This window comes from Moschus berezovskii, chromosome 5, assembly GCF_049115385.1.
Source record: "Moschus berezovskii isolate FMDL1 chromosome 5, NW_MosBer_1.0, whole genome shotgun sequence".
Classification (NCBI taxonomy): domain Eukaryota; kingdom Metazoa; phylum Chordata; class Mammalia; order Artiodactyla; family Moschidae; genus Moschus; species Moschus berezovskii.
The window spans coordinates 94,660,159-94,669,511 of NC_142464.1; positions in this window are offsets into that span (position 1 = coordinate 94,660,159).

A 9,353-nucleotide genomic window follows, 5' to 3' on the forward strand; every position below is an offset into this window, starting at 1 on the left:
ATAAGTTAAATAAGCAGGGTGACAATATACAACCTTAACACACTGCTTTTCCTATTTGGAACCAGTCTGTTGTTCCACATCCAGTTCTAACTGTTGCTTCCTGACCTGCATACAGGTTTCTCAAGAGGCAGGTCAGGTGGTCTGGGATTCCCATCTCTTTCAGAATTTTCCACAGTTTATTGTAATCCACACAATCAAATGCGTTGGCATAGTCAATAAAGCAGAAATGGATGCTTTTCTGGAACTCTCTTGCTTTTTCCATGATCCAGTGAATGTTGGCAATTTGATTTCTGGTTCCTCTGCCTTTTCTAAAACCAGCTTGAACATTTGGAAGTTCACAGTTCACATATGGCTGAAGCCTGGCTTGGAGAATTTTGAGCATGACTTTACTAGCGTGTGAGATGAGTGAAATTGTGCGGTAGTTTGAGCATTCTTTGGCATTGCCTTTCTTAGGGATTGGAATGAAGACTGACATTTTCCAGTCCTATGGCCACAGCTGAGTTTTCCAAATTTTCTGGCATAATGAGTGCAGCACTTTCACAGCATCATCTTTCAGGATTTGAAATAGTTCAACTGGAATTCTATAACCTCCCCTACTTTGTTCATAGTGATGCTTTCTAAGGCTCACTTGACTTCACATTCCAAGATATCTGGCTCTAGGTGAGGGATGACACCATCGAGATTATCTTGGTCATGAAGATCTTTTTTGTACAGTTCTTCTGTGTATTCTTGCCACCTCTTCTTAATATCTTCTGCTTCTGTTAGGTCCATACCATTTCTGTCCTTTATCAAGCTCATCTTTGCATGAAATATTCCCTTGATATCTCTAGTTTTCTTGAAGAGATCTCTTGTTTTTCCTATTCTGTTGTTTTCCTCTATTTCTTTGCGTTGATCTCTGAGGAAGACTTTCTTATCTCTCCTTGCTATTCTTTGGAACTCTGCATTCAGATGCTTATATCTTTACTTTTCTCCTTTGCTTTTTTGATCTATTTACTTAATAGCATTTGCTGGACATTACTGAATATCAAGGGCTTCCCAGGTGACTCAGTGGTAAACAATCATGCCTGCCAATACAGGAGACACAGGAGTCATGGGTTTAATTTCTGTATCAAGAAGATCCCCTGGAGGAGGAAATGGCAATTCACTCCAATATTCTTGCCTGATAATCCCATGGACAGAGGAGCCTGGTGGGCTACAGTCCATGGGGTCACAAAGAATCAGACACGATTGAGCACACATACACACCCTGAACATCAAATACTATTTCCAGGCACTGGTGATAGAGGAAGGGCTAGACAGGGCAAGTGAGGTGCATTCACAACACCTTTACCTCTTTCTGAGCATCAAGACTCTCTTTCAGTCTCCCTAGCCAGTTAGATTGAGAGCATGGACCTGGGTTCTAGCTGAGGGGCTGTGGGTGATGTAAAACCATGCCTCTGCCCTCCAGTCTTCTCCTCTACTGCCTTGGAGCCTTGGGAGCATACGTGTTCAAACACTGAGATACAAGATTGAGATATCTTCCTCAGACAGTGACAGTGAAAAATAAGTATTTATTGTGTTAAACCATAGATATTTTGGTGTTTGTTTTTGTTTTGTTTTGTTTGCTACAGTATAGCCAAGGATACAGTGGATAGTATAGAACCATCTCTCAACTCTTTTTATTCTCAGTTTTCAAAAATACCCCAAATATTTCTACCTATTTAGAACAGAAGTATTGCTTTTCTTTGTAATCCCATGGTTGGCTTCCTCATGTTATTTTGCACATTTTTTCCATGGTTTTAACAACCACCTGTAAGCCGATGCCTCCAGAAAATAAGATTTGCCATTATTTTTTTAGGTTTCTGTTCTGAGCTCCTGGCCTAGGTATCCAAATGCTACTATCTGTCTTCCCCCAGCATTTCTCAGCCAATTCTAAGTTCAATAACAGCAAATTTAACTCAATAACCTCACTCTCCAGCAAACCAGTTCTTATCCCAGAATCCCTATATACCTCATATTTTGATAATACCACGTTCACCTCACCACTTAAGTCTGAAATCTGGGTGCCATGTTAGATTTGACCTTCTCCTTGACACTTCCAAAACCAATTCGCTCACACATCTGTTTTTATCTTTCAAATATCCCCAGTAAAGGGGCTACCCACATGGCTCAGTGGTAAAAAAATCTGCCTGCCAATTCAGGAGACATGAGTTTGATCCCTGGCTGGGGAAGATCCCCCAGAGGAGTAAATGACAACCCATGGAAGTGTTCTTGCCTGGAAAATTTCATGAACAGAGGAGCCTGATGCATTGCTGAGTCAACAGGCTTGCAAAAGAGTTGGAATGACTGAGCAACTAAACAACAACAAATCCCTGAGTAAAGCACCTTCTCTTCATGAACTAACTCAGCTGTTAAGACTGTAAAGTCTCTAGTTCAAATTCATATGCCAGGTTTGTCATTTATTATCAGGAGGACTCTGGACAAATCACAAACTTAAGTTCAATTCATCAATTTAAAACAGAGGTGGTAACTTATTTACTTTATAGAGTTATTGTGATGGAAAAATTAAATGACAGATATAACATTAATGCTCATAAAACATGGTATATATTTGATAAATGGTAGCCATTGTTACAGAGAAGGCAATGGCACCCCACTCCATTACTCTTGATTGGAAAATCCCAAGGATGGAGGAGCCTGGTAGGCTGCAGTCCATGGGGTCGCAAAGAGTCAGACACAACTGAGCGCCTTCACTTTCACTTTTCTCTTTCATGCATTGGAGAAGGAAATGGCAACCCACTCCAGTGTTCTTGCCTGGAGAATCCCAGGGAGGGGGGAGCCTGGTGGGCTTCCGTCTATTGGGTCGCACAGAGTCAGACACGACTGAAGTGACTTAGCTGCAGCAGCAGTAGCAGCAGCAGCCATTGTTAGGGCTTTCCTGGTAGCTTGAATGGTAAACAATCTGCTGCAAGGCAGGATGCCCAGTTCAATTCCTGGGTCAGGAAGGATAGGCTACCCACTCCAGTATTCTTGGGCAGGAGACCTGGGTTTGATCCTGGGTTGGGAAGATCACACAGAGGAAGGCATGGCAACCTACTTCAATATTCTTGCCTGGAGAATCCCCTTGGATAGTGGAGCCTGGTAGGGTACAGTCCATGGAGGTTGCAAAGAGCTGGACAAGACTGAACACAGCATAGCCATTGCTAATACTGTCATTATTATTATCTCACCTCTTCCAAGTCTTAATTTTTTGCCCTATCATCATCCACACTGTACTAAGGCAATAGTCTCAAAATTAGTCTCATCTCTAAATTCAGTTCCTCCCTTTCACTTGTTAACCATCATGATCTCTGTAACACCTAATTAAAACCCCATGCTGAAAGGAGAAAGTTTAGAGAATTTAGCAATGGTTTTTACACTTAAACTTCTCTGACCCTCCCTATTAAAAAAAAAAAAAGAAATAGATCCATATCCTTCTATCTAGCTGCTGCATTTGTATGATTCTCTCTTTGAGCTGATACTCTTATTTCTCTTAAAATCACTGCAGATGGTGATTGCAGCCATGAAATTAAAAGACACTTACTCCTTGGAAGGAAAGTTATGACCAACCCAGGCAGCGTATTAAAAAGCAGAGACATTACTTTGCCAACAAAGGTCTATCTCGTCAGGCTATGGTTTTTCCAGTAGTCATGTATGGATGTGAGAGTTGGACTATAAAGAAAGCTGAGCGCAGAAGAACTGATGCTTTGGAACTGTGGTGCTGGAGAAAAGTCTTGAGAGTCTGGACTGCAAGGAAGTCCAACTAGTCCATCCTAAAGGAGATCAGTCCTGAATATTCATTGGAAGGACTGATCCTGTAGGTGAAACTCCAATACTTTGGCCACCTGATGCGAAGAAATAACTCATTGGAAAGGACCCTGATGCTGAGAAAGATTGAGGGCAGGAGGAGAGGGAGGACAGAGGATAAGATGGTTGGATGGCATCACTGACTCAATGGACATGGGTTTGGGTGAACTCCGGAAGTTGGTGATGGACAGAGAGGACTGGCATGCTACAGTGCATGGGGTTGCAGAGTTGGACACGACTGAGCGACTGAACTGAACTGATCCAGACAACTCTTATTTTTCTCTTAAATACTTGTACAAGTTTCACATCCTCTGAAAAGCTCTCCTGGTGACCTAAAGACAAAATTAGTCACTTTTTCTTCTCCATTTCCATATATTGAATATACTGATGTTATTTTATATATTTTAGTATTTTGTTGTCTGTTTACAGCGTCTACTTCCCTAATCAGAATTCCGGTTCTTGTCCCTAGAGTGGAATATATATTTGACTTTGTAATTCCAAGGCCTTTGCTGTAATGAGATTAATAAATGTAATTGTGTTTGTCGTGCTTGTGCTCTTTCACTTATTCGGGTCTGACTCTTTGTGACACCATGGACTGTAGCCCACCAGGCTCTGTAGCCCCCATGTTCCTTGTCCATGGAGTTTCCCAAGCAAGAATACTAGAGCAAGTTGCCATTTCCCACTTCAGGGCATCTGCTTGATCCAGGGATCATCTCCTGTACCTCTTGCATTGGCAGGGGGATTCTCCACTACTCAAGACATCTGGGAAGTCCTAATAAATGCATCCTGAAATGAAAATGAAACTACTCCAATATTCTAGGTGGAATAATCAAGAATTTAATTATTTTATCTTACAGCTATAATTTTGATCATCAAGTTAGTACTTTGGGATATACTGGGAAGTGGCAGTCGGTCATAGACCCAATCAACAAGGAGTTAGCATTCTAATTAATTATTCAAAATACATACACATTCATACACACATGCATATAAACACACAACCCTGCTTTCAGTGCATGTATTATTTTATTTAATCATTTTTTAAAACCTTCTAATTTAAGTTGTATTACCCCTATTTTACCCAGGGGAAAATCCACATAGAGAAAGCTTCAGTAACTTGTCCAAGTAATATATCAGTAAGTGGTAGGTCTGAGTTTGAACCCACATGGTCTGACGACAGAGCCAGCAATTTTAATCACTATTCTATACTACCTTTTAAATATAAACACTGAAGAAATAAATGTTAATACAAGGTGACATAAGAGAAGTGCCAAATTACGGTAAGGTGGTTGGCAGACCTATACTATAAGTTGTATAATTTGATTTTGACCATGAGACTTAGCTAATTAGAGATACAAGAAATATTTAAAGTAGAAAAAAATAGAAAATCAGTATTATTTTTTGTGCAATGTCACACACAATAAAGTGCTTCATAAACACATGGAAAAGATTACTAAAGAACACTGGGAATGACTTTTAGAACAACTGAATTATACTAATGATTTCTTTTAATAATGTTTGTTTTCATTCAATACTCATATATATTTACCTGCGTACACAAAATTTCATTTGGAACCATTTCTAAAGGGAGATATTATGCATTTTTCACTTTGTTTCATGTGTGAGAATTGCACAATGAAATGTTTTAATTTAATTTATACACAAGCTTTGGTAACTTTTGGAATATTTGTGTTTTTGCCAATATCTGGTTATTATGGATCATACATCGAAGGTGAACTAATAATATCAGTGTCTTTTAATATTTCCTGAATTGAATTTAAATTTTGCATGTGTTCAATATTGTAAAGTAGCATTATGACTCCTAAAAACACTGAAAGGATTCATCGAAGAAAGGCAATCAAATTTAACTTATAACTTACCTTTAAACTCCTGAAAGCTTTAAATGAATATCCTGAAGTTAAGAGTCAGAGCCACAAAATCATTAAAAGAATGATAGTCTTGAGTGGTGTATAATTTACTCTGTTTAAGAGAAACTGAGTTGGTGAAAGCTCACAAAATGTGGAAAAAATGGCTGTTTTCCCCAGACATCTTTTGTTTACTCCTTTGAAAATGTCCCTTGAAATGTAGCTATCTCTGGAGGATAATTATATGACCTAGAAATAATTTAGTATCCTTCACATTGATAAGAGCCAATGTTAGACCACATTAACCTGAACAAAACTATTCATTCTCAAGCTCATTACAGAATTAAAATAATGAAATATTGTACCAAAGGATATGATGTTCCTTAATCATAAGAAAATGAATATTAATCTTATAATAAATGAATACATTGTTCTTTTAAAAGTGATACTTTGATGTTTAGCAGAACTTGACCTTAAAATGACACATTTATTAGCTCCTTTTTAAAAAGATGAAAGCTAAAATACTTTAATGTTAGGAAAACTATTTGTGGGACTCTTCAAAGCACAGCCTTGGGAAGCTGAAGAGAGGCATTTAGCACACTTCTTCCATTAACCAGCTGTCTGACCCTGAGCTGCTTACCTCATATTTATTTTTCATATGACCATTGGTAGCTTATCTCTGCAATTAATAATTCCATTATGGGCTTTCAACTGTTTTTTGCTCTTTGTTTGCTCTATACCTAGAAATGAGGCTGGGTTCCTTTTCCACACTCTGGCTTATAATCTTAGTCTATATTATAGTTGGGCTTATATTACAAGTGGGTTTCCCTGGTGGCTTATGTGGTAAAGAATCTGCCCACACATTCTGGATCAGGAATATTACTTGGAGAAGGGAATAGCTACCCACTTCAGTATTCTTGCCTGGAGAATTCCATGGACAGAGGAGCCTGGAGGGCTACAGTCCATGGGGTTGCAAAGCGTCAGGCGTGACTGAGTGTCTTTCACTCACTTATACTACAAGTATTGAATTTCATTAGCTAAAACAACATGGAACAACATCACAGCATGGGCTATGAAGAAGATTATTTATTGAACACTTACAGGCATTGTAATTTCTGTAACATACATTTTCACTTGAACTTGATAATAATAGCTTTGAAATTCATATAACCATAACAAATTGTCAGACTTTATGCAACTTGCCCAACTATATAAAATTTTAAATGTTGAAATCAAGCTTCAAATGTTGGGAAATACACTAATGGTGGAAGCATTTAGCTTTGTACTAGAAAGACCACTGTTTTTGTGTTTTGTTTTTTTTTTTAATTTACCACCTATGTAGCTTTGGGCAAGTGAAGTAAAGTGAAGTCACTCAGTTGTGTCCAACTCTTTGCCACCTCGTGAACTGTAGTCCACCAGGCTTCTCCGTCCATGGGATTCTCCAGGCAAGAATACTGGAGTGGGTTGCCATTTCCTTCTTCAGGGGATCTTCCTGACCCAGGGATCGAACCCAGGTCTCCCGCATTGTAGGCAGATGCTTTAACCTCTGAGCCAACAGGGAAGCCCAATAATAGCTTTGAAATTCATATAATCATAACAAATTGTCAGAGTTTATGCAGCTTTCCCAACTACACAAAATTTTAAATGTTGAAATCAAGCTTCAAATGTTGGTAAATACACTAATGGTGGAAGCATTTAGCTTTGTACTAGAAAGACCACTGTTATAAAAATGTTTTAATTTACCACCTATGTAGCTTTGGGCAAGTGAATTCATCTTTGTCTTTTTGAGCATAAAAATTCTTCATTTTAGTAGATGGTATCCAATTCATAAAACCATTGTCATTGTGTCATTTTCATTGTCATAATGTCATAAATGAAATAATTTAACATGTATAAAGATGCAGCATGCTGTCTGGCACATAAAAATTACTCAAAATAGTTAACTATTACCAGGATTATTATCATATTGCTGCCATTCATACCATCATAATCTCAAAGTTCATGCTCTTTATTAACATCAACATTGCCTCAAATCAGCAGAAAAATACATTCTCTTTACCCTAAAGAACAATTCACTCTGCAGTTAGTTCCACACAAAAAGAGATAGTAGGTCTAAGTTTTATATTTGATCTCTGTTTTATAATCAGTCTTGAGCAAGTTATTAACCCTATAAGTGCTTGGCAACTTTAGCTTTTGACTGGAGATAATTTCACTTCATCTTATACAGATGTTCTAAAGTTAAATAATATGTTATTTTTTATATCCTTTTTATATATACAGTAATTAACTGTGTATAGTCAGGAAGTGCCATTTGCCATTAGCCAGTTTTTTATTTTTTTATTCTTTTAACATAAGAATTTTATGGTAAAGAGTTAACAATACTCTTCTCCATCTGGGATCCCTGGGGCCTAATAAAATCCAGGAAACAACTTTCCAGTGCCATAGCAATGAAGGAATTGATGAGCTCATCATCTCAGCTCTTGAAAGCACAAACAACTCCACATTATAAGGTCTTACTGGCCAGTCCAAACAAAATATATATTAGAAATAAGATAACAAACATGAACTTTCACTAAAAAATATAACTGCATATATGTGCATTTGCATATGTGGTTTTTTTTAAAGCTTTATTTTGTTTTGTTCTTTAATGACTTGGTTTTCCTTTCACCCTCATGCTTTGTGATTTTACCTGAAGTTTTAAATAGGGAATTGAGAAATAGACAATATCCCACATTTTCAAGGCCAAAGTGATCCAAGTTGGGGTGAATCAGACCCAAAGAAATTTAGCTGGGCAGTAGCAGGTCACTCATTGCCAAACCTTTCCCCAAAGAATAAATTTCTCTTCTCTAGGAAAGATTAATGTTATCTCTTTCCTCTCTAAAATCTCTCAGGATGTGGTGAGATGACATGAATTGAGATGAGGAGAAGGAAATGGCAACCCACTCCAGTGTTCTTGCCTGGAGAATCCCAGGGACGGGGGAGCCTGGTGGGCTTCCGTCTGTGGGGTCACACAGAGTCGGACACGACTGAAGTGACTCAGCAGCAGCAGCAGCATATACATTGTAAAGCTTAATAAAGAAGTACTTCAATTCTTCAAAGTTGATGACTACCTGTTTTAACTCACTTGAATATCTTACATTGTAACATTTCTAGATTATTCCTGGCTACCAGTCCTTTGTTGCCTGGCCATGGGTCCATGATAGTATTGAAACAGAGCAGGACCTTGTTCCTCCATGCCCTCTATCTGCCTTTTGTCTGTGGAAAACTTTAGCCAAAGAATTTTTAATCAGAGAAGTGAGAAAATGTAGAAACGACATTAAATATAGAAACCAAGGAAAATAATCCAACAAGATTAAATAATAATAGTTTAGACATTAAGCATAGCCAAGAACTTTTAATTACTCCTCAACATCTATAGATAATATTCTGAACTGTATCCAGTAAGCTGTTTTGCAGACACAGAAGCCCCCACCACATGGAGGAAGATGATTATATGATGACCAAATTGAAACCCTGACATAAACTGATCCATTTAACATAATTCTGAGGACTTGCTTCATAGAAATGGGAACAAACCCTGGAACTAAAGGTTAACTATACTTAAAATAACCAAGATGATGCTGATCAGACTGCTACATTAATTATCAAGATGACTGTAAGAGC